The sequence below is a fragment of the Balaenoptera borealis genome (assembly GCF_965194805.1).
Source record: "Balaenoptera borealis genome assembly, chromosome: 13".
NCBI lineage: Eukaryota > Metazoa > Chordata > Mammalia > Artiodactyla > Balaenopteridae > Balaenoptera > Balaenoptera borealis.
In genome coordinates, this window is record NC_138870.1 from 99,664,193 (window position 1) to 99,681,262 (window position 17,070).

General features: G+C 47.0%; 1 long non-coding RNA gene across 1 annotated transcript; it reads left to right on the forward strand.

The window, feature by feature from the left end:
* Window positions 1–1,262: 1,262 nt before the first annotated feature.
* Window positions 1,263–7,160, forward strand: LOC309609318. The gene is made up of 3 exons (XR_014233372.1): window positions 1,263–1,533; window positions 2,065–2,340; window positions 6,891–7,160. It is a non-coding gene; the product is annotated as an uncharacterized lncRNA (long non-coding RNA).
* Window positions 7,161–17,070: the final 9,910 nt, after the last annotated feature.

The window sequence follows — 17,070 nt, forward strand, 5'->3', positions numbered from 1 at the left end:
ATGAATTCCTCCAATATGAGCTGGTCTCCCACTGTCTCCAAGGATATGAAGTTAGTTGCAACGTATAAAGATGGCATTTGGGATGCTCAATTTACATATTCTTTGTGAGCATTATTATTATAATTATTATATATCATTGTACAGTTTCATGTTTGAAGATGGATGAAAAAAGCTAGAGAGAGAAGAGACAGAAAATACATGATATGAAGATAGGTTAAAGACTTTCATTATTTAACCTGGAGGAAAGAAGGTTGAAACGCATACAATTAATAATTGTCTTCAATTATTTGGAAATTTATCATGTAGAAGTTAATGATAAATTGCCCTCCATTTCCAAAAGCAACAAGAGATGGTGTGCTAAAAGTGTAACAGAAAGTGTTTAAGTTAGAACTTCGGAAGAATAAATGTTATGAGACCAAGGAAGAAGGTGAAATCTATTTCTTTCCAGCCCTGTATCGATGGACCAATAAGTATGTTCTTCTAAATGATGCAGATACGGTGGGTCTTATCACTAAATCGGTTACATTCGGAAGCCCTTTCTGTCTTACATTACTTTGATAAACCGTACTCTATCAACCGCTAGCCCAACTTGGACACAGTTCTAGAATACTCCGAGATCCCAGGATGTCCCTGGTGCCATCAATTCAACCTAAAACAAACTGACGATCCTTACAATTCCTGCCTGGTGAACCAAAAGTATTCTCCAATACTGGTTCTGAGTTGACGCCAAAGATCCTCCCGGCAGTTTAAGAAGCAACGTTCAAAGAATCAAATCACAAACGAATCAACAAGTTGTAAAAACAAACAAAAACATTATTCTGTTTTCTGTACATATCTGAAGCCCCATTCCCAAGTGCCAAATCTGACTTTTCAGTGACTGTCCAATTAAAAGCGCCCTAAGACTTTGTACGGCAGCAATAGGAGATGTGCTTTAGAATCTTTGACCCCGAAGTGGTCCTTGAACCAAAAACGTCTAGAGAACCCCACCGGAGTGTATGTGTATTCCTCTCCATTTTCTCACACAGGGGTCGGAAGGAAGACCCTTCTTCCCCTTTCTCTTTAAATTAAGGCCAGATCAGTAGCAGCCTAAGCGCGAAGGGACTGCAGGCCTTGGTAGGAAGCCGCTGGATGGTCTCGCGGCGCCTGCCCGGGTCCCCACGTCCGCCCGGGGAGGACGGCGGGCAAGGGCTGCAGTAAGGCGCGGGGCCGCCAGGGGGCGCTCCAGTCCCGCCCGGGAAGCGCCGCACGGCTTCCTGGGGGTTGACCCGCGCCCGAGGTCCCCGCCGCCCGAGGTCCCCGCCGCCCGAGGTGCGCGCGGCGCTGCGTGTTTGGGGTCCTGCGGCGGCCGGGTCCTCCGTGGACCGTCCAGCGCCCCCTCATGCGTGTCCCCCTTTCTGCTCGCACTCACCCTAAACCCCGCAGCGCCCACCTGCGTCCTCGCACCGGGCGGCTGCCGGCGCTGCCCGAGCCGCTCTCGAAGGGCCGAATTCCGGGTCTGCAGGAGGCGGGTCTTCTTCGAACTCTATGTCCCGGGTAGGATGAAATGCCTCCCTCCCCTTCCATTCGGCCTGTCACCCCACTGCCCTCAATTCAGGAAGCTCTCTTTCTCCAAAAAAGTGTCGCATAAGTCGCGGCCAGGATGGAGACTCGCCCCGCCCCCGAAGGGGTTCTAGAAGGAAGGAGAACGGGGGTTGGGGGGGCGGTGAGGGCCACACACACACACACACACACAAACACACACTCGCTCTCTCTCTCCTCCACCCCTTCACCCCACCTCCCCACCTCCCAGCCACGCAGGCAGCCCCCGGCCCCAGAACGGTTCCTCTGGCCCCAACCCGCCCCCGCTCCCATCCCCCACGGTACCCGCCCGCACCCCGCCTTCCCCGCGCCCCTTGCGCACCTGGAAGCAAATTCGCGCCTGGAAACCATCCAAAGGGCGGGAGGCGGCTGGTGCTGGGCGGTGAGAAAATCAAATCGAAACGAACCTCTCAGTCGTTGGAAAAGCATTTCCCCACCCGCCTGTCCCGGCCTGCAGGATTGGTTAAAATACTTCTGTTTCCTCAGTGGCAATACGAGAGGTTTGGATGAAATTTTTTCCTGGAGCCCATCTGAGGGCCTCTGAGCGTCTATGCCGCCTTCAGCCTGGAGACTTTTCCAGATTCTAAATGGGGACTGAGCTGCTGTCTCACCAGAGGAGGAAATTCCTTGATACCAGGAACAGGAACCCAAGGAAAAGCACCGTGGCAAAAATGCAGCTGGTGGGAATTAATGCACGTGTGTGTCGCCTACTGCAGGGATCAGAGATGGGACCTGGTCCAGGGCACTGTGATGGCGAGATGGGTAAGGGAAGGAGCCCCGCACCTTGTGGGCCCTCAGTCCTTGTTGAAAGAGAGAAGCCGGCTGGGCTGGGTGAAGCACCTCACATCTCTGCCCTAGGACGGTGGGGGGACCTGATGGGCTGTGTGAGGGAGGTTCAGAAAAAGGATGAAGTGCCAAGGCCAAACTTTACCTCCCTTGCAAAGTTTTCCCCCGGCCTACCCTGCTATGCTGGAGGCTGAAATGATTACCACCCTGACCTCCCTCAAACTATGTTCCATTTAGTAAACATTAATCTAGGAAGACCCAGCACTAGAGCCAGCAAGGAAGCAGAGATGCTTATTGGGAGGAACTACTGCATCGTCATAGCAACCATCAGTTACACCACCAGTCCCTTTCAACTATAAGCCTCTTATCTTAGGTTGGGTGCCCTGGGAAACGAAGCTGGAGTCTCTTATTCGTGCATGCAGAAAGCTTATTGGGCAGCCTCTCAGGAACTGGCCTTTGAGTAAATCAGAGAAGCTGCACTGGACAAAAGTTGAACGTCGATGCAGCTGGGAGCCTGACCCAATTCCATAGGGAGCTCAGGAGCTGGGATGGTCCTTCAGAGTTGTCCTGAATCAAGGTAGGGGGCCAGCCCTTTGTACCCCTGCATGGACCAGTCATTGGTGGTGGACTGCGCTAGGGAGGCCATATCCTTGGTCATGGCTGGTCCCTTCAGTAAAGGGCAAGTCTCAGGGAAGAACTCAGCTGTGAGCTGTCACAGCCGATGGCTGGAGGAATGGCACCTCAGCCCTCGGAGGATCTGGCTGGCACACCACAGCACCCCCTCCGCTCCTTGAGGGCATCCTGTTTCATTCTCCGCTGCTCTATGCACATCTGATTTTTTTTTCCCCACCACTTAGGTTGCAGGGATAGATGATGATCATACTACAGCTCCTAATTTTTAAAAAAAATGTGTTCCATTCTGAAGACAGGCCTAGAGTAAGGCTGGAATATCAAACCCAATTCCAGATTTGCGGGACAACTTGGCCCAACTTGGATCAGGTTGCCCACCCCAGTGACTGGTTGTGGCCTAGGGACAGAATCCAAGATACAAACGTGGCTGTCCTGGTGACTCTGTGGATGGGAAGGGGACAGATCTCCCCAAAGGAGAATTCTTGTGAGTTAGGCACACGTCCAAAGGTAACCCCAGCAATGAGCAGGAGCTTCTAGACTGGAGTAAAACATACGCCAAGGCATGGGAGAGTGAAAAGTACGACATTTCAGAGAATTCATGCATTTATTCATTTGACAAACATTTACTGAGCACCTGCTATGTACCAGATGCAACTTCAGGCTAGAAATACAACTGCTAAGAAACTGGGAAACTGACGACAGAGACGTTAAGCCGCCTGCCCCGGAGCACTTCCCAGCAGTGCTGAATGTAGAACCTACCGTAATAATTCCCTGAGATGTTTTGGTGAGATGTTGATGTATAAAGTTGTGTAGGCAGGGACTTCCCTGGTGGTCCAGTGATTAAGAATCCGCCTTCCAACACAGGGACACGGGTTCGATCCCTGGTCGGGGAACTAAGATCCCACATGCCACGGGGCAACTGAGCCCGCGCGCCATGACTACTGAGCCCGTGCACTCTGGAGCCCTCACGCCACAACTAGAGAGAAGCCCGGGCGCTGCAACGAAAGATCCCGTGTGCCGCAACTAAGACCTGACGCAGCCAAATAAATAAATAAATATCATTTAAAAAATAAAATAATGTAGTGTAGGCAGAGTTGACCCTTGTCACAGTCATTGAGCAAAAAGAAAGAAAGAGAAAACCTCACTCTGTTACATGGTAGGAGTTGAAGAATTCTAGTCTGTGTTGCTCTGGTTGTTTAATAAACCATGAAGAACCTACCCCCTTTTACTGTGGAGACCATGGCGGGCAGGATGCAGGATTCAGGACAAGGACGTGCCCTGAAGCTGACTGGGGGGCACTAACACACTAGAACTAGGAGACACGGAGACCATACACTGCTTCATTTTACAGCAAGAAAACGTGTCGCATACATGGCTTGGAGTCAGAAGAACTAAACGCAGTTGGGCTCCCTGTTCTGTGCTCCTTTCATAACTCAGGGAAGATTTGGGTCCTGGGCTCCTATGTCTGACTCTGGCAATAACTACATTGACAATCTGTCAGCCCTCCTCAGTCCTGTCCCTCTCCCCGAGCTCTCCCTTGTGGCTTGAAGATAATGATATTGCCTATTATTATTGAACGCTGACCAAGTGCCATGCATTGGGCTAGGAGCTTTCTCTGTGTTATCTAGTCTACCCTATGAATCAGGTGTTAGGGATCTACTGGATTGCTTATCTTCTCTTCCCCTGCCTCTTATAAGACAATCGACTTAATAAAAGATAATCCATACTATGTGAATTTTTATAACAAGGATTTATTCATTTTGTGATTAAAAAGGTAAAGCAGTTGTCCATATGTGTGACCATATGTGAGCCCAAGCTGTAATGACATTTTAAGGAAGCAAGGACAACCTAGAATGCAGTTCCTTTCATTGTAACCTTTGAAAAAAAGAGAAGCCCAAAGTGAGAGAATCTCTGACTGCTTGTCAGGATTGTATTTCCTGGGCAACAGCAAAGGTCTGTGGGTTATGCAGTCCTAGGCAACTTAGGTCTATGGCTAATGCCCAGGTGGCAGCAAGGGTCTCTGGGTAATGCCCAGGCGGCAGCAAGGGTCTCTGGGTAATGCCCGGGCGGCAGCAAGGATCTCTGTGTCGTTTAGTCCTGAAAAGTGCAAGGGTCTTTGGGGCATGTGTTTCTGGGTAACAGCCAGTGTCTATAGGTAATGCAGTCTGTCGCTGGTACGTGACATGAATGACATGGTTTTACTTAAACACCCAGAACATGTTTCTGGTGCATTTGGCTACACTCCCTCTTCCTCGTGGAAGGACTCTGTTTGGGTCAGCCCCTCACCCACTTTGCGCTTGTTCATTGTCAGGATGGGTAACGGGAAGCCCTTCTGGAGGCTCACACCATGTGGACTTCACTGTAGAGGCCCACGCGGCTATCATCCTATCCCAAAATATCCGTGACCAGGCTCCAGAACAAGAGATGCCTATGTATTGTGTTGTGTATAATTTTTGGTTATTAATTTACTTTTAAAAATTCAGTAATTTTCATCCCAGCATTCCTTCTCTGCTGCCTTTGTTTCGTTTATGGGGGTACCGTGTTCTTGTGCCAGCCAGGGCCTCATGTCAGAAATCTGAATCTCAGCCTTGTGGAGCCTCTTGCCCTAAGCTTCTCAGTCCTTCCTTACTCACTTTAACCTCAGCCCCAGAGGTGCTCGCCTCCGCTGGGTTGCTACCTCAGTTACACCTTAGAGTTCTCTTTTACTCCATCCAGTGGTTAACCATCTTTTACCTTGTTAATAATTCTTTGTATTGAAATTTTCCCTGTTCAAATTACTTGTATGATTTTTGCCCCCTGCCTGGACCCTGACAGATAGATACTGGTGGAAATAAAAGCCTGTTTGACTCACAGATTTAGAGAACAAACTTATGGTTACCAGAGGGGAAGGGATAGTCAGGGAGTTTGGGATTGACACGTATACACTGCTTTGTTTATTTATTTATTTATTTCTGGCTGCATTGGGTCTTCATTGCTGTGCACGGGCTTTCTCTAGTTGCGGAGAGCGAGGGCTACTCTTCATTGCAGTGCGCGGGCTTCTCATTGCAGTGGCTTCTCTTGTTGCGGAGCACGGGCTCTAGGCGCATTGGCTTCAGTAGTTGCGGCACGTGGGCTCAGTAGTTGTGGCTCGTGGACTGTAGCACTCAGGCTCAGTAGTTGTGGCGCATGGGCTTAGTTGCTCCGTGGCACGTGGGATCTTCCCGGACCAGGGCTCGAACCCGTGTCCCCTGAATTAGCAGGCGGATTCTTAACCACCGCGCCACCAGGGAAGTCCGTACACTGCTATATTTAAAACGGATAGCCAACAAGGGCCTACTGTATAGCACGGGGAGCTCTGCTCAATGTTATGTGGCAGCCTGGATGGGAGGGGAGTTTGGGGGAGAATGGATACATGTATATGTATGGCCGAGTCCCTTTGCTATGCACCTGAAACTATCACAACATTGCTAATCAGCTATACTCCAATATAAAATAAAAAGTTAAAAAAAAAAAAAGCCTGTTTGAAGTAGGTTCAAGACAGCTGGGCAGAGAGGGGGCAAGTCAGTGAGAGGAGACATCTCTGAAGGAATTTTGATATGAAGCTGAATTGAGAAATGGGGCCAAAGTTGAAAGGGGATTGGGGGGGTTGTTTTGTTTTGTTTTGCTTATTTAACATTTTATTATGGAGAATTTCAAACGTATACAAAAGTAGATAGCATACACCCCATGTATAAGAAGAGTATAACAAACCCCCATATACCCATGTTATGGGTTGAAATGTGTCCCCCCCCAAAAAAATATGTTGGCATCCTAATCCTCAGTACCTGTGAATGTGACCTTATTTGGAAATAGGGCCTTTACAGAAATAATCAAGCTAAAATGAGGTCTTAAGTGTGGGTCCTAATCCAATATGACAGGTGTCCTCATCAAAAGGGGAAATCTGGACACAGAGACAGACACACACAGAAGAAAGAAGATGTGAAGACACAGAAATCACCATGTGAAGATGGAGGCAGAGATCGGAGTGATGTATCTAGAAGCCCAGGAACACCAAAGATCTCCAGCAACCCCCAAAGTTGAGAGAGAGGCCTGAAGAGATTCTCCCTCAGAACCAGCCTTGCTGACACCTTGATCTTGGACTTCTAGCTTCTACAACTGTGAGACAATAAATGTCTGTTGTTTAAGTCCCCCAGTCTGTGGTACTTTGTCCCGGTGGTACTTTTGTACCCAGGTGGGTTGGAAATTTCATCTCCACCCATACCCACTTCTCCTTCTCAGATGCTTTAAAGGCAACAGGAAGGAGGAGGAGACATTCCAAATGGAAGGCCATCCTGGGCCAGGGCCTATGCTGGGGTGGGGATGGGTGCCATGGTGGTCCCAGGAGCCCTCTGGGAGGAACATGCAGAAGAACTGGAAGCATTCAGTTGTTTCAATGATGGGGAGACAGGCGTGGACGGGCCTTTCCCTGCGGAGTGTGGTCCTCTCCACTGCAGAGGCCAGGCTGAGCCTTATTAACTTTTCCCTGAGCCTTTGCACTCACTCCAGATAGGTGGCCCAGATGTATGAATACATAATTATAACACAAGTATACAAATTAAACAAATATGCTTCCTCTTCCTTCTCCATTCCAAACTCTAGACAAACCCTAATCAGTTTCAGTTGGCAGGGATGTGACTTCACCCTTTTTTCTGACCCTTGTCTTTCCTCTTCTACTTTTTTGATTTGAGCTTTATTACACTTTTCTTTCAAACATTCCCAGGTGCCTAAGTACCTTGCCCTGCCCTTGAGATGGAGCCCCTGGAAACCGAGCCTGGCCTTGTTGCCTTCCCACCTCACCTTCTGTTCACTCCTCAATGCACTGTATCAGGATACTGACCCCATCTCACCAGTGAACTGAATGATAACCATCCCCTAACCTTACACTCCCATTAGCACAGCTCCAGCTTCAGCTTGTGTTGTTCTCTCTGCAGTGCTTGATTCTATTGACCACTCCCTTCTTTTTTTTTTTTTTTTTGGCTCTGTACATTAGACCGCTCCCTTCCTGACAGTCTCCTCCTTTGGCTTCCCGGAGATCGCACACTTCCATGGGTGGGAGACCACTTCTCCTCCCAAGGGTCTGACTGCACTACATAAGGCTCCCTTTGTGGGCTCCCCTCCCCTTGCCTGTCCAGGAAATGCCAGGGCTCCTCAGGATCTCCCAGACCTTTCCCCTTCCTGCACCACACGCCCTCCAAGTAGACCTCATTCATGTCCATGGCATCACCTGCCACCTGTATGCCCATGGTTCCAATTCTATATCTCTGTCCTTAAAGACACTAAACATTGTATTTTAAATTGTATGTCATATATAGAAGAGTATGTAAGATATCTGTAACACTTTGAAGATTTATAAAAACAAGGCAAACACTTACATAACCACCAAACAGTTTTGGAGCTAGAACATTGCCATCATTTTAGATGGTCCCTATGTGTCTCTCCCTGATCATATTCCCAAGACTAATATTCCTCCCCTTGCTATACCTTATAGTTTACCACTATGTATTAATCCGTAAGCTATATTTTTTATATATTCCACTTCTATTGAACCAAGTGGCTTCTATTGAACAAGCTTACACAGATACCAATTGTAAATTCTGGGAAAAATATAAAAAACAATGACCTGAAGGCACCAGAAAGCAACCAAAACAAGGCAGATACTGGATGGGGGTTGACACTTGGAAAAGAAAGGAACTGAGTGAGTTTCCCACTTCTTAAAATGGATTTAGGCTAAAAGCAGGCCCCAATCCTCACAGCTAAAATAGGCATACAGGCAGCTAAAACCTGCATAGAACCCCACAGTCCTCCTAGTTTGGAAACTGAAAACCAGAGATTGTGGCAAAAGCACAACAGCTGGAAAGTTAAGCAGGGAAGTTCCAAAGGAGAGAACCAGAGATGAGGAGCCCAAAAATCTGTATATATATCCTGTCCAAATCTCTGATTGACCACTGAATTATGTAGGCATGGGGTAGACTCCAAGAAGCCCAGCTGAAGCTAAAAGAACAAAACTGAAATTTGAGCTGCTTTTTACTAAAAGGGAGACCAAATTTGCAGAAGGAGTTCAGCCAAGTTAATTGCTAAAATAGATAAATCAATATTCTGTGGAAGAGCTGTATCCAGACTCCATATCATGTATTATTCACAATAACCAGAACAGAATCCAAATTACTCAACATATAAACAGGAAAATATGACCAAGAGAAAAAAAAAAAAAAAGCAATGGAAACTGACCCCAAGAGAACCCAGATGTTGGAATTAGCAAAGATATTTAAAGTAGTTGTTATAACTATGCCTAAGGACATAAGAGAAAATACACTAATAACTATTGAAAAGACAGTAAATTTTAGCAGAGTAATAGAAGCTATAAAGAAGACCCAAATGGAAATTCTAGAACTGAAAAGTACAATATCTGAAGTTTAAAATTCATTGAATGGGCTTAGCAACAGATTGCAGATGACAGAAGAAATAAAGAACCTGAAGACAGATCAATAAAAATTATCCAATCTGAAAAACAGAAAAAGATTGAACAATATATATGTATTAGTTTTCTATCACTGCTGTAACAAACTTAGTGGCTTAAAAACAACACAAATGTATTATCTCACAGTTCTGTAGGTCAGAAGCCTGACACAGGTCTCACTGAGCTGAAAATCTATGTGTCCACAGAGCTGCGTTTCTTTCTGAGGCTCTAGAGAAGAATCCATTTCTGGCCCTTTCCAGCTTCTAGAGGCCACCCACATTGCTCGGCTCATGACCACTTCCTTCATCTTCTAAGCCAGCAACATTTCACATCTCTGTGCCTTTCTTCTGTAATCACATGTTCCGCTCTGACTTTTCTATTTTGCCCCCTTTTCTGCTTTCAAGGACCTTTGTGATTACTTTGAGCCCACTTAGATAATCCACATTAATCTCCCCATCTCAAGGTCCTTATTATTGCATCTGCAAGGTCTCTTTTGCCATGTAAAGTAACACATTCACAGGTTCCAGGTATTAGGACACGAGCATCTTTGGGGGGCTTTTTTCTGCCTACTACAATGTACTTTATAGTTTTTCTCCTTTTTGAACTCCTTGTAAAGTGTATTACACTGTCATTCTCTCTTTTTTTAAAAAAAATAAGTATATATTTATTTTTGGCTGTGTTGGGTCTTCATTGCTGCATGTGGGCTTTCTCTAGTTGTGTCGAGCGTGAGTTACTCTTCGTTGCGGTGCACGGGCTTCTTATTGCGGTGGCTTCTCTTGTTGCAGAGCACAGGCTGTAGGCGCGCAGGCTTCGGTAGTTGCAGCATGTGGGCTCAGTAGTTGTGGCGTACGGGCTTAGCTGCTCTGTGGCATGTGGGATCTTCCTGGACCAGGGCTCGAACCCATGTCCCCTGCATTGGCAGGCGGATTCTTAACCGCTGCACCACCAGGGAAGTCCCTGTCATTCTCTTTTGTGTACTGCTTCTTTCACTCACCATGACGTTTGTAACTTTCATCTCTGGTAATGTGTGTAGCACTCATTCATTTTTTTGTCATTGCTATATTGTAGTCCATCAAATTCATATACCACAATTTATTTATTCATCTTTGTTGATGGACATTTAGATCGTTCATCTTTTGGCTTTCACAAGCAATACTACTTGTACATATATCTTAATGCATATGTGCACCATTTTCTCTAGGTTTTATACCTAAAAGATAAACTGTTGGGTCATAGAGTATCAGTCTTCAATAGCTGATGTCAAACTGTTTTTCAAAGTGCCTCATTTTATACACACACACACACACACCCCCCACCCCTGCCACCAGCAGCTTCAATTGCTCCACATGCTACCCAATACTTGGTATTATCAAACTTTAAAAATGTTGCCGGACTTCCCTGGGGGTGCAGTGGTTAAGAATACGCCTGCCAATGCAGGGGACACGGGTTCGAGCCCTGGTCCGGGAAGATCCCCCATGCCACAGAGCAACTAAGCTCGTGCGTCACAACTACTGAGCCTGTGCTCTAGAGCCCACGCGCCACAACTACTGAAGCCCGTGCGCCTACAGCCTGTGCTCCGCAGCAAGAGAAGCCACCTCAATGAGAAGCATGCGCACCGCAAAGAAGAGTAGCCCCCGCTTGCCGCAACTAAAGAAAGCCCGCGCGCAGCAACAAAGGGCCAACGCAGCCAAAAATAAATAAATAAATTTATAAAATTAAAAAAATTTTTTTTTGTTGATCTGGTGGGTATGTAATCACAGCAACCAGTGTCTAGTTAAGTAAACAGAAAAACTCTAGGTATTTCAACAGAGGGAATTTAATGAGGGAAATTGTTTACAAAAATGTTGATACAAAAGGAAGGGCAAACTAAGAAGGATTGCAAGATTAGTAATTGCAAGAAGCTGACACAGCTCCTAGGGCTGATGCAACAGAAGAGAGGAAGGTTGACACATCCTCCAACACTGGCTGCTCAGAACTGATAGAGGCACGCTTGACATTCTCTGGGAACACAGAAGGGGCTCCTCCCGTGATGCTGTTCCTGCAGTTCTGCAGGGACATTCACTATTTCTGGTACATTCACTGTAGCTTGTGAGAGCACCTCTTTGTAGCCGATGGCTCAATCCCAGTATCCACCCGGTCACCCTGGTCAGAATCCTTGGAGTCATCCTGATGCCCTCCTCTTCCAGTCTCTTCCCCACTCCTCAGCCACCCCCAACCCTGCCTGTTCTACCTTCCAAATCTCTCTGACCTGGACTCTCTCCTCCCTCCTGTCATCGCGGACTGCAGGGACTGCTGACACATCTCTCTACTCCAGCTCCCAGCACAGGGTCTGGAGAAAACTGCCTGCCCACAAAATGTTTCTTTGATGAATCTGAAAACAGAAGTGTTGGGGGCAGATGAACCATAAGATCCCCTCCAGTTAGACATGCTGGGATAAAGAGAGAAAGCGGCTTCCCTTTCTAACCTGAGGCAACAGGAGGACAGTGGTGGCCACACTGATGGTGCAGCTGGACCAGTTGTTGAACTGCTGAGATGTCCTCACACCTGATGGTGAGGAGCCTCCGCGAGCCCCTCCAGGAACGTCCTGCAGACCTCCCCAGCACTGAGGGGTTAAGGTGGACCCCAGCCTGGCGAGTTTTTGCGCATTTGAATATCACTCCGGAAGGGTGAGTCTGGGAGGAGAGTTAGTTTCACTGAGTCAAGATCTGTTGGTTTGGGTGAACTCTATTTTGTGACTTTTAAAATTAATTGATTGATTGATTAATTAATTAATTAATTATACAGTAGGTCCTTGTTAGTTATCTATTTTAAATATAGCAGTGTGTCGTTTGTGACTTTCTGTTTTGTTTTATTTTAATAGAGGTATACTTGACATTCAATATTATTTTTAGTTTCAGGTGTATAACATAGTGATTCAACGTGTGTACACATTGTGAAGTGGTCACTACAATAAGCTCAGTTACCATGTGTCACCTTACAAAGTTAATACAATATTATTGACTATATTCCCCATGCTGTACATTGTATCCCTGTGACTTATCTTATTAACATCTTGATTGGAGTATAATTGCTTTAAAATGGTGTGTTAGTTTCTGCTTTATAACAAAGTGAATCAGCTATACGTATATGTATATCCCCATATCCCTTCCCTCTTGCATCTCCCTCCCACCCTCCCTATCCAACCCCTCTAGGTGGTCACAAAGCACCGAGCTGATCTCCCTGTGCTATGCAGCTGCTTCCCACTAGCTATCTATTTTACATTTGGTAGTGGATATATGTCATTTTGTGACTTTTTTTAAAAAATTTATTTATTTTTGGCTGTGTTGGGTCTTCATTGCTGCGCGCGGGCTTTCTCTAGTTGCAGCGAGCAGGGGCTACTCTTCGTTGTGGTGCGCGGGCTTCTCATTGTGGTGGCTTCTCTCGTTGCGGAGCACGGGCTCTAGGCGCGTGGGCTTCAATAGTTGTGGCACATGGGCTCAGTAGTTGTGGCTCACAAGCTCTAGAGCACAGGCTCAGTAGTTGTGGCGCACGGGCTTAGTTGCTCCGCAGCACGTGGGATCTTCCCGGACCAGGGCTCGAACCCGTGTCCCCTGCATTGGCAGGCGGATTCTTAACCACTGCGCCACCAGGGAAGCCCCATTTTGTGACTCTTAAGGTCTAAGTGAAATGAGGTGAAGACCCGGACTCCCTGGGCAAAAGGGCTAAAAGGGAAGCTGTGGGTATTCTCAGAAGGGACTTGCTATGTAGCCCCTCAAAGAAGGGGTTTTGTTTGTGGCAAACAAAAAGAGAGCAGAGTCAATTCCCTCCACCTCATCAGTCACCTTAGGGCTCTAAGGAAACAGGTCAGGCCCTGCCTCAGGGCAGGAAGGGGAGGGGAGGCGGGAACAGCTAGCTTGGCAGAGGGTGCTTAGGCCTCTGTGCTTTAGGCCAGTAGGATAGGGCAGGCTGGCAGCCAACGCAGCCTAAGGACAGCAGGGCAGATGCAGCTCTTATGACTACACACAGTGGAGTGACAGAGTGTATTACCAGCCCTGGGTTCAGGTTTCAGCAAAGGCTTTTAATAGCTCCAGAGGGTTTGCCAAGCTGCCCTGGACTATGTCACTTACTCTGAAGCTACTTGCCCAGGGCCAGGCACACCACAGGGACCCAGCATTTCTGTCCATCCCCACCTTCAGGCATTCAAGTACCCCTCGCCGAGACCCCGGGCACACCAGCCCCTCAGTCTGACCAGGTTGGGCCAACACCCGTCACTGTCTCAGTTGGCTCTGACTATACTCTATGTCCCCTAAGTTACAGCCAGCATCCCTAAATCCGTGCCCAAACCAAAGAGGATCTGCTGTCTTGAAGCCTCAGGAGCGTGCGGGCACTCACTCCTGCCCTCCACGCAGAGCCCCGTCTTCACGGGGTGGAGGGGGGAACTGCCCTGAGCCCATGAGGGTCACCCTCTGTCAGGGCCCCCGTGACCGGGTGTGTATTTGTGTAGAGTAGGGGACTCTCTAACGGTTTTTTCTAACAGTGTGAAACTACCTGACCCACAGGGGACTGAAAATGCGATATGAGCAACGTCCCACACAGAGACTGACCCACAGAACTGGAAACCAGAGGCCCCCGAACATCCTAGAGCACTCTCCAGGCACTCTAAGGAACTAAAAAGAAAAATACAATTTTTCAGGTACGCTGGTTTTCCGAGGTTATGTATCATTCCTTATTCTTTCATTCATTAATTCATTTAACAAATTTCCAAGCTCCTTTCATGTGCCATAGCTGTTCCAGTAACTTACTGCTGTGTAACCATCCACCCAAGACTTAATGACAAAGGCCTTTCTGCGGATGACTCAAATCTAGAAGTGAAATAAGAAAAGATGGCTGATTCGACTACATAAAAATTTAAAAACTTCTGGGTGGCAATAGAGTCAAAAGTCAAATGACAAGCATTTAGGAAAAAAATATGCAACTCATATCACAGAGAAAGAACTAATCTCTCTAATAATTAAGAGTTCTAAAAAATGAGGGGGTGGAAATAGCAAAAATAGAGACAGCACATTCTAAAAATACAAATGGCCCTTAAGTTCATAAAGAGATCAAGCCCACTTAATCCAAAAAGAGAACTTCTAATTATAAGTGCCCTGTGATACAATTTCTCGTCTATCAGACTGACATAAATTCAAAAGCTGGATACTGGCCCCCTCTGTCAAGGCCACGCGGGAGTAGGCAGGCTTGTCCAGCACAGGTAGAGGGCAGAATGAGACAGTCTGGCGATGTGGAAGCATCCAGCAACATCACGGATGTGTTAGCCTTTGCTCTAGCTCGCCCTCCTCTGGGAGATTCTTACAGTGATCCCTGACCGTGGGATCCTATGCAGCATTGCTGTGAAGCAAAAAATGGGAAACAGTCAATTTTCTCTCCGTAAGGGACAGATAAATAAAACTGGCTTATTCACACAGTTGAAGACTACATAAGTATAAAAAAAGCATGAGGACATTTTTTTTTTTTAATGAATATGGACAAAGCTCAAGGATATACTGCTAAGGCACAGAATAGTGAGTATAGCAAGCTACTCCTAGTGCCAGAAAAGTGGGAAGATTTGCCCACACGTACATTACAAACAAAAAACCAAAAAACCACGAAGAATACTAAGAAATTAATAGAAGTTTCCTGAAGTGAGTGGTGGGAGTGGGTTGGCCAGGGATGGGATGAAAACAAGATACCCCACTGCACACCTTCTTGTGTGTTTCTTCTTTGAACTACATGAGTACGTTATCTCTTTTAAAAATTAAATACGCATAACTCAATGAGAAGGAAATACACCATGTCGAGTTATATGGGACACAGCTAAAATCGTCTTTAGAAGTTTAAAGCTTTAAATACGTTGAATAGGATACAAGAGGGAAAAATTTTTTTTTTAGTTAAAGTTGGAGCAGAGCAAAACAGGCTTGTTAATAATGGCTGTACATTTCACAGTGCAACACACAGGCTAGTCCCTCGTGTATTATATTTAATCAAATCTAAATTATAAGTCAAGTTTCTTGTCAGGGTTGTTTTTTTTTAATGAAACTCTTAAGTTTTGGTATAATTTTAACTCACAGAAAAAGTTGCAGAGGTACTACAGAATTTCCTCTGTGCCCTTCACCTAGTTTCCTGTGACGTTAATGCCTTGCATAACCATGATACAAAGCTATACATTAACATTGGTACATTCCTGTGAACTAAACTCTGGATTTTAGATTTTTCCAAGAATGTCCCTTTCCTGTTTCAGGATCCAATCCAGGATACCACACTGCATTTAGTATCAAGGATTGCTTTTATTTCATAAACTTAACCGAGGGACTTCCCGCTTGCTGATGAAGGAGGAACTCCTGGGCACATTTCTGTCTCTCACTTATTAATACCTTCCCATCTCTCTGGATGTGGTCACTATTTTAACCTGAGGAACATAACCAAGGTAGTAAGGACATAAGACCTTAAGAATTACTCCCTGACTTCCCCCACTGTGTGCTGCTGCTTTTGTGAGCCCAGAGGGACAGGCTGGGAGGGAATGTTCTTTGTAATTCTCAGCCAATTCAATCGGCAGAAGTTGATTGAGCCTCTACTGTGTGCAAGGTACTCTGGTAGCTGCTAAGGGGGAAAACAGAGTTGAGTAAGACCTTTTCCTAATTTTAGGAGCTGACCCACCCAGGGAGTGGACCCAGTTGAATACAACACCAGACAGGGGGTGAGAGGCAGCATACCAGCAGCAAAAACAAGAAATGGGGAGATGCATCCCACCTGAGAGGACTGAAGAGGGCTTCCTGGAGCAGGTGACTTTCGAACCATGCCTTGAAAGAAGGGTAGGGTTTCAATGGTTAGGCAAAGGGGAACAGAATTCTGGACCGAAGAAATGGTGTAAGCAAAGGTGCAGCAGCGTGAAAATGTGGGCACATGCAGAGAACCGGTAGCCCAGGATTCCTGGTGCTGGATACGGTGTTAAAAGGAGGGAGACTGACCTCAGGGAGGGCCTCCAGTGCTGGGCGGGAGATCCACCTCCCTCCAGCGGGTAGTGATGCCAAAGGTCAGAGCTGCAGCCATGCTGTAGGGCGAGCTGGTGGCAATGGGATACGTGGGGTGGAGCAGGGGGCCTGGGGGAAGGGATTTCTCTTGTCTTCCTGGGGTGATGTGCACCCAGCCCAGGGGGTGTCACTGGAATGCAAGGGGGCAGAGGCAGGCAGGGAAAGGCTGTGGTGGGATCACAGTCAAGATGTGAATGTGAGGATGAGGAAGGAGGCGGAGGTGGGTGACTGAGGCGAGCCTGAGGGACAGAGATGAGGCAGCGGATATGGTCTGTGCTGAAGGGGCTGGTTGGGCTGAGGGAATCTGAGGTCAAAGGTGCTAGAAGTCCCCACTCAGAGGTCAGGCTGGAGCCTGGTGCCAGGTATAAATGTGGCATCATCCATGAAGAGGTGGCAGTGTGTCCCCAGGGCAGAGGAGGAAGGAGCCTCTTCACAGGGGCCATGTCCCCATTGCTTCCGTCAGCTAAAAAAATATATTCACAACCTAAAAGTTGAGAGTTATGTTTTATTCGGCGCAAATTTTTAGGACTTCAAGCCTGGGAGGCAGCATCTCAA